The sequence below is a fragment of the Anser anser genome (assembly GCF_964211835.1).
Source record: "Anser anser genome assembly, chromosome: 26".
Classification (NCBI taxonomy): domain Eukaryota; kingdom Metazoa; phylum Chordata; class Aves; order Anseriformes; family Anatidae; genus Anser; species Anser anser.
In genome coordinates this window covers 5,873,808-5,886,683 of record NC_139747.1, presented here as the reverse complement: position 1 = coordinate 5,886,683, position 12,876 = coordinate 5,873,808, and the positions used below count along the sequence as shown (strand labels likewise).

General features: G+C 40.1%; 1 protein-coding gene across 3 annotated transcripts in view; it reads right to left on the bottom strand.

Moving 5' to 3' along the window:
• SLC23A2 (solute carrier family 23 member 2) overlaps window positions 1–12,876 on the bottom strand; it is a 61,686-nt gene that overhangs the window by 43,350 nt on the left and 5,460 nt on the right. The window contains exon 1 of one of the 3 annotated variants that reach the window (XM_083811783.1): window positions 271–7,200. The exons of the other annotated variants lie outside the window; for them this stretch is intronic. The gene's annotated coding sequence lies outside the window, so the exon portion shown is untranslated. Of the gene's footprint in view, window positions 1–270; window positions 7,201–12,876 lie in introns of those variants that run through there. 3 annotated transcript variants of the gene reach the window in all.

Below are 12,876 nucleotides of genomic sequence, written 5' to 3'. Positions count from 1 at the left end.
GTATAATTTCCTCCCATTTTAAATTAAAAGGGAGACCAAGTTTACAGGCAAACAGAAAAGACAGTAAATACTTCTGAATCTCTCTTTACAGTGATGCTGATATTTTTAAATGAAAAATTAAGTCTCCAAATCCTGGGTATATTGAAAATTAAGCTATTCAAAACTTGAGTATATCAGGATTAAGTTTTCTTATTTAAGAATTCCTACACTACAGCAGCTGAATTCCTGTAAATCATCCCCATTAACATTTGGATTCAGAGAAGCCCTTACCTCCAGAAACCCGTACTGACTTCTAGAGACTGTCTCGGCCAACTCCTCCGCGGTGTTTCTTCCAGTCTGTGCTCAGTGCAACAGTTCAAGTTGCAAGCCACAGCCTGAAAGGATGCAGGCATCCTGACGGAGGATTTTTATAATCTTGTTGGGCTCACTACATTGTATAACTGTACTTTGCCCAATAAACATCTCTGCACGTTACACAACGGCTGAAACGCAGGAAGACACCACATGGTCATAAACTGTTACTACATGCCTCTGCCATAGTTACGAGAAGTAAGTGAAGGGACAGTATCTCCAAGTAACAGCAGAGTGCGTACACGTCAAACTGAGCAAGGAGGTTCAAGAGTTTTACATAACCTGCAACGCTACAGACAGAAACTCCAGCCAGAGCCTCTAAAATCAAGCTGCATAAATATTTACATGCCTGACTCCAGCAGCTGTAATCAGAATTGGGATACTTCGCCGCCCGTCTCAGTGATGAACAAATGAGCACTACCATAAGCCTCAGTTGTGCAACTTGCATGGAAGAATTTTTCTTAGCTATTAGCCAGTTTTCAAGAGCTCCCAGATCTCACAGTTCTATTCCATAAAACCAGGTTTAACAACCCACAATCTCACCAAGAACTGAGAGCACACAACATATCACGTGCTGGGCTCCTTCACTTTACTAATGAAAAAGCTGCATAAAAGTGATGCTCAGGGCCTCAGAACAAAGTGAGATGGAAAGGGAGGCAGAACATGACCCTTCTTCTCTCCCCGATCTACCTCCTCCTGCATGAGGATGGCACTGTGTCAGTGGCACTACCCTTCTCCTGTGCTCACTCTGAACCTTCTTCCCCACTCTCTGAAGTCTCACGCACGTACACGCACAGCACCATTGCTTCTAAAAGGAAACAAACAAACAAACACACACACACACTTCGTATTTGCTACGAAGTCCGTATACAGTTTCCTTACCCCAAGAGGGAAGTGATCACGCGGCAACCTCTCCACATACTCCATGTGTGTTGCAGCACTAATGAGTCACCATCACTTCTACAACCGATACCATAACTAAAACAAACCTGCAGAAAGCAGCATCCAGCTATGGGACGCTGCCCACCTTTACGTGCAGCCTCCCTGCCACTTCCACCTCCCCAGGAGAAGACCTCTGAGGGCAGCATGAGTTCTCTCTACCTGAAACGCACCTTTTGAACCCAAATTTGTGGAGGCAAAAGACAGGCCAATGGCGCCATCTAGCTCCCTTCTAGTAGGCAAAGCAAGCATTACGCAATTTTAGAAGTTCGTCATAGACTGCCAAAGCTTACTTAATTGTCAAGACCTGAACGCTGCTAACATCAGCGCATCAGATACTGGCATGTGCTTGTTCTTTCATTAAAGAATGAAAAATTGATTAGGGCACATTTAATTGAAAGCTGACACTTATTACGTGCATTATTTTTTATTCATTTTCTAAGAACACATTAAAGAAAGCCAATTACATCCCATGATAATTCTATGCAGTGTGTGTATATATACATACACACATTTTCCAGCATTTAATCTCCACTGCAAAGAGATGTTGAAAAGTTACCTCCTCTACTGCTCCTTTCCAATTATTAGATTCTTTCCTTTGCTCTTGATTTCTGATTCCCAATGCTTTCACTGATGTTCACCCAAAGCGCAAAACATATGCAAAATCCAACGAAGAGAAAGCTTACAGCCCCTAAGGCAAGCATCACTATATCTTAAGACCATAAATAAAGTGCTGCACCACAGGTCCACAAGCTGCCTGTAAGATTGTCCAGGTGCAATACTTTTGAGGGATATGCTGGAAATTATTTTAGGTTCAGGGCATTTGATATGTTTACAGGGAACTAGAGGACTAAACAATCAATGGCAAGAAAAAAAAATGAAAAAAATAAGTAATTTGCTTTTCGACTCCAATGTCCAGAATTATTTCTTTTAAATAGTTGCGGTAAAAAAAAAAAAAAGCCCTCAAATGCTGCTTGCCCTGAATATCAAGGTTTGAAGCATAATTGATTTTAAAGCATAAATGATTTTAAGTACCCAATTAAACAAGACTTGTATATTTACGTAACAATTAAGACTAATCAGTCCAAAGTCCATCATCAGTTAGTGGAGAATTTCATCATTCACAAGATTTGTTTCTGGTTACTGATATTTATACTCAATAATTTAGTTCAAACAAACCGCCTACTAATCTGGAGGCCTTCACTCAAAGCTCAGCTTCGATGATGCACGGTGCCGGACAGCTGTAATTGCAGGCTGTTTGCTTGAAATTGCTTGCAGTGAATAGGTACTTAATCACTGTTATAGTTGAGATGAATGTTAATTTGACATATAACTCTTACAATTACCATTTCAAGACAGCAGAATATTTTACAGTGCATCTTCAAACTCTGTAACACTGTAAAAGATAGAAGGGAATAAACTGACAAGAACAGAAACAGGGAACATTATGCCATCTTGCAATGTTCTTAATCTCCTGGTTCATGCTACCTGGAACAGGAAGAATCTACAAGACCAACTCGCTCTCCAGCTGGGTTAAACCCTAGCTGACCCGCTACACCTGCCACGGGCGTGCGAGCAGGGGTATCAGAGGTTCACTTTACTTACCGCACTCCAAACCCAGTGGGAAGCTTTACGTATGGCTGCATTTTATTGACGGAAGCGAAATCACAGTAGACAATTTACATTCTGCTTCTCCAGTGTAGGAAGCAGACCCTAGCAATGATCCTACATAGCCAGTCACCACTCGTATGCCCTACTTAATATTTGAAGCTTAAACCGACAGGAGCACTTCTCTTGCTTGAGGATGTTTACTCTGAGGTGGAGTTCACTCCTAATTATTCTCACAAAATCCAATTTTGTGCGCCTTCATCACTTATATAGTGCTCAGTTTAAGCGTGAAACAAATACTTCCGAGAGCTATAGTCAAATTACAAACGCATGGTGTTAGGCACACATTGGTAAACTAACTGACAATTTACAGGCAACACTCTGAGCTAAAATATTTATTCTGAGGACATCCTCCCCAGTTTTGCTGCACACAGGTAGGCCAAAATTCTCCTTTGAAGTTATCTGTTTCCACTGTACTGAAAACAGTCTCCTGTGTATAGGAATGGTGTGCAATGGTGAACTGAAATGACCAAAATTGATAACAATATGACCCAGTGACGACAAACAGCGGGTAACTAAATCACCGCTTTGAGCCTTCAGATAGTGCCAGGTAATAACAAGAAAAAAAAGCAACATAAAAGGCAAGTCTGACGCAATCACTGAAAACTGTTAAGAAGTTCTGTTCCACAATTTATTAAAAAAAAAAAAACAAACTGTTTCAGCAGAACAGGTGCCTCACAAATATTCTGCTGTTGGAATATGGAATACCCCCTTCTCAGCACAACGCTGTCAGGAAGAAACATCTCCTCTGCAATAAAATCCTGTTGCATCAGAAGGATGAGGTGAAGAATGCCTCATTTATGATGGCCAAATAATAGCTCAGCTACATTTTTTTTTTTTTTTAATTCTTCCAATCTAAATTTTCTTCCTACCAAAGCAATAACAAGTATGTAGCCTTTTATGTCAGTGAAGGGATTCAATTTATAGAGCGGACTCCCATGAACATCTTCTAGAAGATACTTAACATAATACAGCACACGCAAGACAACAGCATGACATATTAGTAAACAGATGCGCTTCCACCCACAATTTTGAACAGCAGAAAGACCGAGCTGTTAAATCTGATTCCAGAGACATTCATGAATCCACTGAAATTCCTTGAAAAAGCATTTACCAGAAGACACACTTGAATATAAAAACATCTGCACTTCCCCTCCCTAATGTATCAAAAATACGCAAAGACTTACCAAAACTACTTTGAAAGCTTGTATTTAATTCAATGAGCAATGCATAGCCCTGGGTGCTACCTACATGTACCCGTTGTACACGACTCAACTCATCAAAATGCACATCCCTCTTCATCTAACAGAAATGATACCTAGAAGCAGCCCATGGTAAGTGAATTCCACTTTTCCAGTTGAAGAATACAATGCTTAGTGCTTTTTTTTTTTCCTTCTTCTTCTTCAACCCTGAATTCAGTTACAAGCTGTATTACAGTGTTCCTTAGAACTTTTTCTGCAATCGCTTTTTTCTTTTAATACTTTAAGAAAAGTCTAGGGTCTGAGAAGTAAGTCAAGGTAGACCTATGCTACTTCTACATAGAAAAACGTGATTACAAGATGGAAATGCCTTTTAAAATACCTACAATTGATTTCTGTTCAAGAAATAAGAAATCATTTTCAAGTTAAAACAACAACAAAAGAGCAGTGAGGCCAAAGCCATATACCCCCAAGGCACAGATCAAAGCACTGCAAAAATTAATGGAGAAAGAATGTGCTGTTGTATCCATCATGTCCATAAACTAAGTCAGACAGCTACATCTTTCCTGGACCTCCAGGTATGTCTGCAATTAATGGCAGTCCAAGCACAAATCATTTTTCTTTAAGGACTGACAAAAGTGAAACCAGTTCGTTGGTCAATATAACACCAGAGCAGGTTGCTGACTGCAACCCTTAGAGCATCATTGCCTTCAAGTATTCCCAAGATGCCCAGCAAAACATCGTCAACGTATGCCAAGAAGCCAGTACACAGACCAAACTCAAGTACGCAGTCACTCAGCCAAGGCAACAACACAGAGCTAAGCTACTAAGCCCGGATATCTAATAAGCCTGAAGCTAATAAGCTGCGAACTAGAAGCCTACAATCACACTTCGCACCAGCACCTTCAGCCTCCTTGTTTCTCAGAGGTGACACCACAGGAAGACATCCAAGGTGCCCTCATGGGTTCCAGCCGCAGCTAACAAGCAAAAGCCAACAATCAGCCCAACGGCTCCAACCCTTTCAATGCTGCAGATCACAAAACGCGGCAGCTCTACAAACAGACATACTAAGTCTAGACTTGAAACACCTGATGCTGTATCCGCTGAAGTTGCAATTTTGTCATTTGTTGGCATTACCATGGCATTATTTTGCTGTTACCCTCTAGTTAGCACACTCGTAGTTTAGCTTATCCATCTTATTTTTTTGACTGCACACGGTTTCAAAAGTGCAGGCTATACTTCTTCAAAGAAGAAAACAGACTGCTCTGAGTACAGGCTATGCAAAGAACGTGGAAAGTTCCATCCTTCAGTTGAAGTTGCTGTTATTTTCGTTTTCTAAAGGCAAACCATGTCTATACAAAAAACATCTTCACAGTTTTTAATTCAATACACTTTGCTCAGATGCCCAGAAATCTACCTGCACTAAAGACCGATCAGCCAGGTTGAAAACTATAGCTGTGAAATTAAATATCTTAAAATCGGGAGAAAACAGCAGATAGCCATACTGCTGTTCAGTTATTCTGGTTTCTCGTTCATGGTTCAGTAAGCAAATGACAAATGTGGCTTCACTGCACTGCCCAATTGCTCCAGCAGCTGCAGCTTCTCCTCCCACCAATCCTGACCTCCTCCATCTGAAATGAAAAAGCCCTTTTAATCCTCAAAGCATGGCCACAAGTCAATCTCCAACTTAACACACTTTTTAATTTTCTTTTTAATTATCCAGTTGGGAGAATTATGCCCTCCTTGCTCAGTGACCTTTCATTCCTTCAAGATTATTTCAAGAAATCTTTCCTGGGAATAATCAGCAAATTTATACCACTTGCAGGGAAAATGTTTCTAGGCATCCAAGCAGTGAGAGGAGAGAGAGCATGATTCTTCACGTGCTTTTGAGCAGGCAGCTTTTACCAGGTTACAAAGTACTCTCTGCTCTGTAGGCCAAGTATTTTCTGGCCTCACACTGGTGACTGCTCGAAGTACAACTTTGACACATCTAACCAAACACCTTCCCAGAAGTCAGTCATCACCATGCTGAGATTTAGAGTCCTCAAGCCCCCACCTACGTGGAGACAAACCTAGAACAACAGAATTTCCTTCTGCTGAACTGGCAGAAGACGACGCAGAAGCTGACTGTCTATTGCTGCAGAGATTTTAATACCAATGACTGCTGACCAAATGTTGGTCCCGTGAGCTTTGGTCTCAAATCATAGCTCGGTTTGCCATAGTCAGAGCCACAGGGATAAATCAAGTCATTACTGCCATTAATGATTTTTAAGTTATGCCAGCACTACTTACTCTCTGCCCACACACTGAACAACTGTATGCAACCCTGCATTTCATTCCCACACCAATTACTAATTTATTAATTTCACAACAAGGCTGGAAGTGTTTATACAGACGGGCTTGTGTTTAACCAGACCTGCTGGTTAACTTCCCGTACTCATCTTTCAGGCAGATTAGGGTGAAAATGCATACGTGCCCAGTAGTCCTGACCCACTTCTTTATGAACGTGCATTAGTAGATCATGCCTGGCCTGAGAAGTTGACGTGCCATCGCCAGTTCAATCCTCTTACTCCACGGGGACAATCAGCAGAGAGCAGAGGTAAGCAGCACCTGTTGAAAGGCAGCTGGCGTCTAACCTGTACGGCATTTAGCACGTTAGCATGGAGGGACTCAAGATGTAACTTAGTACAATTGCTTTGAATATTTTTCTCCCTATGTAGGCAGTTAATGAAGAATATTCTCATATATGTTCAACGTATTAAATATCCCTTCAAGAAAAATGCATAAGAACAAAAAGTGAATTCTTCTCCAACTGAAGTGACAGGAATAGCACGTTCCACTTTACACTGTACTGATTGCTCAGGAAAAGCACAAAAAATGTAATATTCTGACAGAGTTCATGTTTCTTATAATAGTATTCATGTCAAGTATTGTTTATTGAAAGATTCTTTTCAGCAAGACATGCTTTTTATGAAAAGTATTTTGGCAATATTTAATGTAATACTTTTTTGTGATTTTTGCTGCCAAAACTATCCCCCCCCCCCCTTTTTTTTTTAAAGCAAGCATACTGTGACGTTAATATTGCACTCTACTGGTTTCTTCTTTGGGGGGCTTTTTTTTTTTTTCCAGATGTCTGCATAGCACTACTTTAAAAAAAAAAGATCACAATTATTCTTACTTAATTGGTGTCACTTAAAATACAAGAAGTCTTTGCTGCTACTATTTAGAATAATATAGTCATACATTTTGCCCTCAAACAAAATTTCCCATTTGAATAATTAAGAGGAGAAAAGGCCAATACAGATAGAGTCTCCTTTGAAGATACCCATATGCTGTGCTCTCTCCATAATAAACCTATTACCTGCCATTCAACAAAACATTATCTGTCACAACAGCCCCCAGAACAAAAACACTAATTAGACTCGGGTCTTAACGCACTCAGCGTACTGTCCTGTAGTCTAGGATTCAGCAGGTTTAGGAAGCAAGAACAGTACACAGAAGCGAGATTTAAAACTGAGCTAACACTAATGGCAAAATCTTTACCAAAATAGAACAGCCAGGAAAAGGCAAGACCAGATATTCTTTGCGTTTAGGCTCATTTATACTAAAAAAAATCAATAGAAGGCTTAATTGATAGTTTTGCTTGATTCAGTTGTGCCTTATTAGGCATCTTCATGAAAAGCATTAAATTTTTTTGATCCCTTCCAAACAGGAAGGCTCATTATCAATGGATGTTTACAAGGCCCCTGGGCTGAAGATTATTAGAGTTCTTCCCCTTCCGCAGAAGGAGCTCTTCAGACCTATGTTTTTATGAGAAGGATCACACGGCGCCTCAGAAAGAGCTCAGGTTACCATCCTCTTCTCCCCATACAGATGGGCAATGGAAACCGCAGCTCACTGCAAAGCCCAACCCCGAGTTCATAGACCTTAGACCTTGGTCTGCTTCAAGTGGAAGGCCAGGCAACACAAGATTATTACTTATACCGAGCCAGATTTGCTGATTCCTATGGTCTGAAATTAATACACTGCAAATTGAGCAGTTCTCATTCATTTTTCACTTTCTAGCTAGAACAGATAAATAGATATACTATCTTACTACAACAAAAACAGACCGCTTGGCTATTAAAAAGAAAAATAGTTATCCCACCATATTATTTTTTTTGCTTGTGTTGTAAAAGGCATCTACAGGCAAGTTAAAATAAGCTCCATATAACCAACAAGTGTCTAACAGTCTGAGTACACCAGAGGACAGTCCTGTAAAATTATACTGATAACTGTAATGCATATCTCAGCATAAACTCACGGTATGCCACATGCTTTTTGTCAGTCTGAATCCCAATTACTCCCTTGGTTTAGCATGCATGCAATAAAACGCTCAACAGGAAAAGGTGCTGTTTAAGCCTTTATCAAAAACTCTTACAATACAATCGAGCAAATGCTTCTTGAATCAGAAACAACTACCTCAACTTTCAGAAACATTTCATTTTCAGTAAAAAAAAATGAAAAAAAATGCTGTAACTTGTGAAACAGCTTGTGTTCCAAAATATACCAAAGACAGTATTTCCCATCAGCACCGAAAGAAAGGATGTGTTTTCTTAGCTCAGGTATGGCAAGGGTCTGAATACAGGCATCTCCCCACAAAGGGGGAGTAATACACACAGCAAAAACTGTAGAACTCAAGATTTTTCCTGCCACAAGCACTCCACTGAAAGTCAAATCTTATTACAACAAAGCCAAATAAACACCATCAACTCTGGGACATTTTAGTTTTATTTAGCACACACAATAAGAGGCTGCTAGCTTTGTGGTGCAGCATTTTATATCCATTCCAGGCCTGTAAATCAAGTGCAAGTCATGACATGGAGTCACGTTACCATTTTTCTTAAATCATCTGTACGACCTTGAATACCAATGAGAATACATAAATAGGCACCTTTTTTTCCACAACAAAACAGAAACACTGAATTACATGCCGAAATTCAAGATGATACGGGTAAGTAATAAAAGGAATAGGGCCAGAAAACAGAAGCCTGTAAAATCACTACTTTTTGTGCTAGAAAACCACAAGCATCACACAGATGTGCTTCACAGGAGACTCAAGCAGTCAGATTTGCAGCTTTTTCCTCCCACTGTTAATACTGTGAGCAGTGACTTTCAGAGCACGGCAAGACTGGGGTAAATTCACTAACAGCACGTTAACCACCTCATCATATAAACACAGCTAAGAGCACACTCAGTACACTCAGCATTTCAGGTGCCTTTCTCTTAAAGTTTCCAAACTGTCCTTTATTCTCTTAACTTTTATAATCTTACAAGCACATTAATAGCCAGCATACCACTAAAACAGGGCTTATTGCCCCAGGCTGCTATTTCACGGCCATGCAACAAATAAGAGTAAACCCAATTAAAATGCCTACTTTTAGAGCCCGAACTTACTCAAGGCATCGATACACGAGGTTAATGCCTAGGAATGCAAGTGCACAGAAACTTCCTAAAGTTGCTTTTTTACTTCTCTGCTATGACAGCATTCCTGTCTACAATGCATTCTCAAAATGCTTCAGCCAACTGTTCAAATGACTGCAGTAATTTGATTTAAAAATAAATTCGGACAACAAATATGGGGGACATGCAGCCATTTGAAATCTATCGCATGAGTCATTAGATTTCAAAACAGTCAAACGCAGAGCCACTGTGAGTCAATCTCTCCTTCACCATTTATGCTAATTTGAGTCCATACTTCAAGCAATTTCAATCAAAGGCAAGCATAATAGAAACAATGCTAAATTAACAGTCCCTTTAGTCACAAAGGAGTAACAGGCAAGCACCAGTTAAATCCACACGTTATTATTATATACAAGTATGCACACACACACACGTAAATAAATTCCGGTATTGCCTTCATACTGCACAGCCTAAAAGTTCAAAAATACTTACAGGTACCATGCTGCTACTTGGAGCTCCTCAAACACAATTACAACGGGACTAATCTGCTCCCATCTGCTCCTAAAAATACAACTATCAGACAGAGCTCGTCTTCTCTGGCATTTCGCTGACGCAAGTACAAGACCAAAACATCACTCATTCAGAGAAGAAAGATAGACTGGTCTCCATAATACACAAGATAAAAATCAACTATATCATCACGTTAAGGTGCACACGACCCAGTCTTACCAATGCAATACATGGCAATTTTCTCGCACAGTTAATGATGTAGGTTTTAGCGAAGGGAAAAACAAAACAAAAACTCTGGCTGCCTGAATGTGGTAAAAAGAAATTCAAGAAGCTCCCTTTCACCTGAATAGGACAGCTTTTTTCTTTTTTGAAGCACAAGAGAGAAGAAATTTCTTTTTTTCCCCTCCTGGCCTCCGTAACTTCCACTTTACTGTTCTTGCCCAAAAACTGAGACACAAGGAGATTCAGACCATTGAATGTGTAATTATAAATCTGTGCAATTGTAGTTTAACTCAAACCCAGCCATTCCTCCACAAATGATACAATTAAGGAATGATAGGAAGAAATGCTATTTCAGTACTCTCTTGCTGCACAGGTTGGAGACGACCACACTTGTGTTTTGGGTCATCCTTCCCCAAACCCAGACACTGCCCAACACTGCACTGGGGCCACAGGCCCAGGCTGCACAGAGCTGTGAGAAAAATTTTTTGAAAAAATTCACACCTAGATTCATTTCTAATAGAAGAACATGCAAATAACTGACATTTCCTTCCTAATACCTGAAAATGGCTGACTATCAGACTTTTCTTTTTACAATAGGCATTGTCATAAGACCAATAATAACAAATAGAAATATTTAGCTGTAATATGCTAATAAGAAAATATGCTCGCCAGTACTGACAGAAGTATTATGTGCAGTATCACTAAGTTAGCACAATGTCTTAATGCACCTCACCCCTGGGAATGGCTAGGGAACACGGCAAATAGCTTTCATTTTAAATGATTTATTTTATCCCTGTCTTACACTCCATCATGCTGCACATCTCTTTACTCATCTTGACTGCCAATATTTTCTTCCTGCAACTTTTAAGTAAAATAAAACACTGTAACTGCTCTCAGACCATTTCATGACCACTAAGGCTTCAGAATAAGAGTACCTGATACAAATAAATTTTTCAGCAATACATAAACCATCATCTTCAATGGAAGAAAAAAACATTTTGCACAGCCCTCTGCATTTTCTTTTCCTACCATAAGGATAAATGTCTAAGGAAGCGTTTGAAAGTAAGATAAATCCATTGAAGGAATAGCTCCAGAGAATCTTTTTGGTCTTGGGTTTTCTCATTATTTTTCTTATGTCATTCACACAAAGATACCAGCAGAACAGCTACAGCAGAATAAATTCTTCCAGAATCACCTTGCATAGGACACTGCAATGAACTGGAATAGCTCACAAGGGCGTGCCGGTTTACTTCCCCTGTACACACGAGGATCAGACAAGGTTAACTATAGTTCAGATTAGGTCATTAGAGAAGTTTACCAGACACTTCTTCAGGAATCCATACTAAAGACGAGTGAAGTTGCCACCATTTAGCTTTGAACAACCTACGCAGCACCCAAAGCCACACTCCACAGCACAGTAAGAGTCCTTTCTATTGAGGAAGTTGACAGTTTTGGCTATATTAGGGAAGAAAAAAAAAAAACATACAGAGATTCTCAAAGAACAAAAACCCCAACAGTTCTTATTTTAAAACATTGAAATAGTATCCGTACACAAATGCAGCATCTTCTACAGAGTCTCTGAAACACATACGGGGAAAACACAGTCACATCACTGCCTGTTAGGATTGGTTTCCCTCCTCACCCTCCCACCCCAAACACTGCCAGTACCTTAAACTTCCCCTTGAAGAAAAGCCTCCAGACTAGCGATACCAACAAAGATACAACTTTTATTTCTCTACTGGAATTTAACTCCCTGTTAGCTTCAAAAAAAGAAAAATTCTCATATTAGCAGTCTTAAAAAAATAAATAAAAACCAGACAGTATGGAACAGGTAAAAATTCTCCATGCACATCTGGCTTCAACATAAAAGTAAGCTTCTGTGGGCTAACCCAAAAAAGCTCCTCAGCCTCACTGCCTCAGTGTCCATCTGTCCAGTGGTACCAGCAGCACCACAGGGTCATGGCACAGCTGGCAGCACACAGCCCGTGATGGATGAAGGCTGCTTAAATCGGCACTGTCACCAGAGGAAACATTCATCAACCTGCAGCTCAAATTATTCCATTTGAAAGCCGCTTTTCCTTTAGATTTGTTTCCATACTGAAGATGCAGAGCAGACATTCACAGACCCTAATTTCCATCTATCTCTTTATATCTAACTCAACATGAGGGCCTGATGCCTTGAGAAAACACGCACTGAATCTAAGCCTAGCTAGAAGTAGGGTTTAGAGACAAGTGACAGATTGGGATGGATTTTAAACCATACGAATTTGGTCTCTTAAGGGACAGCAGGAACCCAACCTGCCCGAGAGAACTGAAGCCCTTAGCCCCTTCCTTTATCCCCAGGGCTCTGACAAGACATTTTCAACTCCAATTTGCATCTCTCCTGAAGCCAAAGGCTTGTTTAAATCCATGATAAAAATCTCAGGGCTTGTTTAACCTCATTGCCAGCCTACGGTTGAATTTCTTCCAGTGCAGCTCTAGGTTAATACTGCTCTAATTTCAAGTTGTCTGGATCATGACTTAAAGCTAGGAGTAGGGTTGCAAG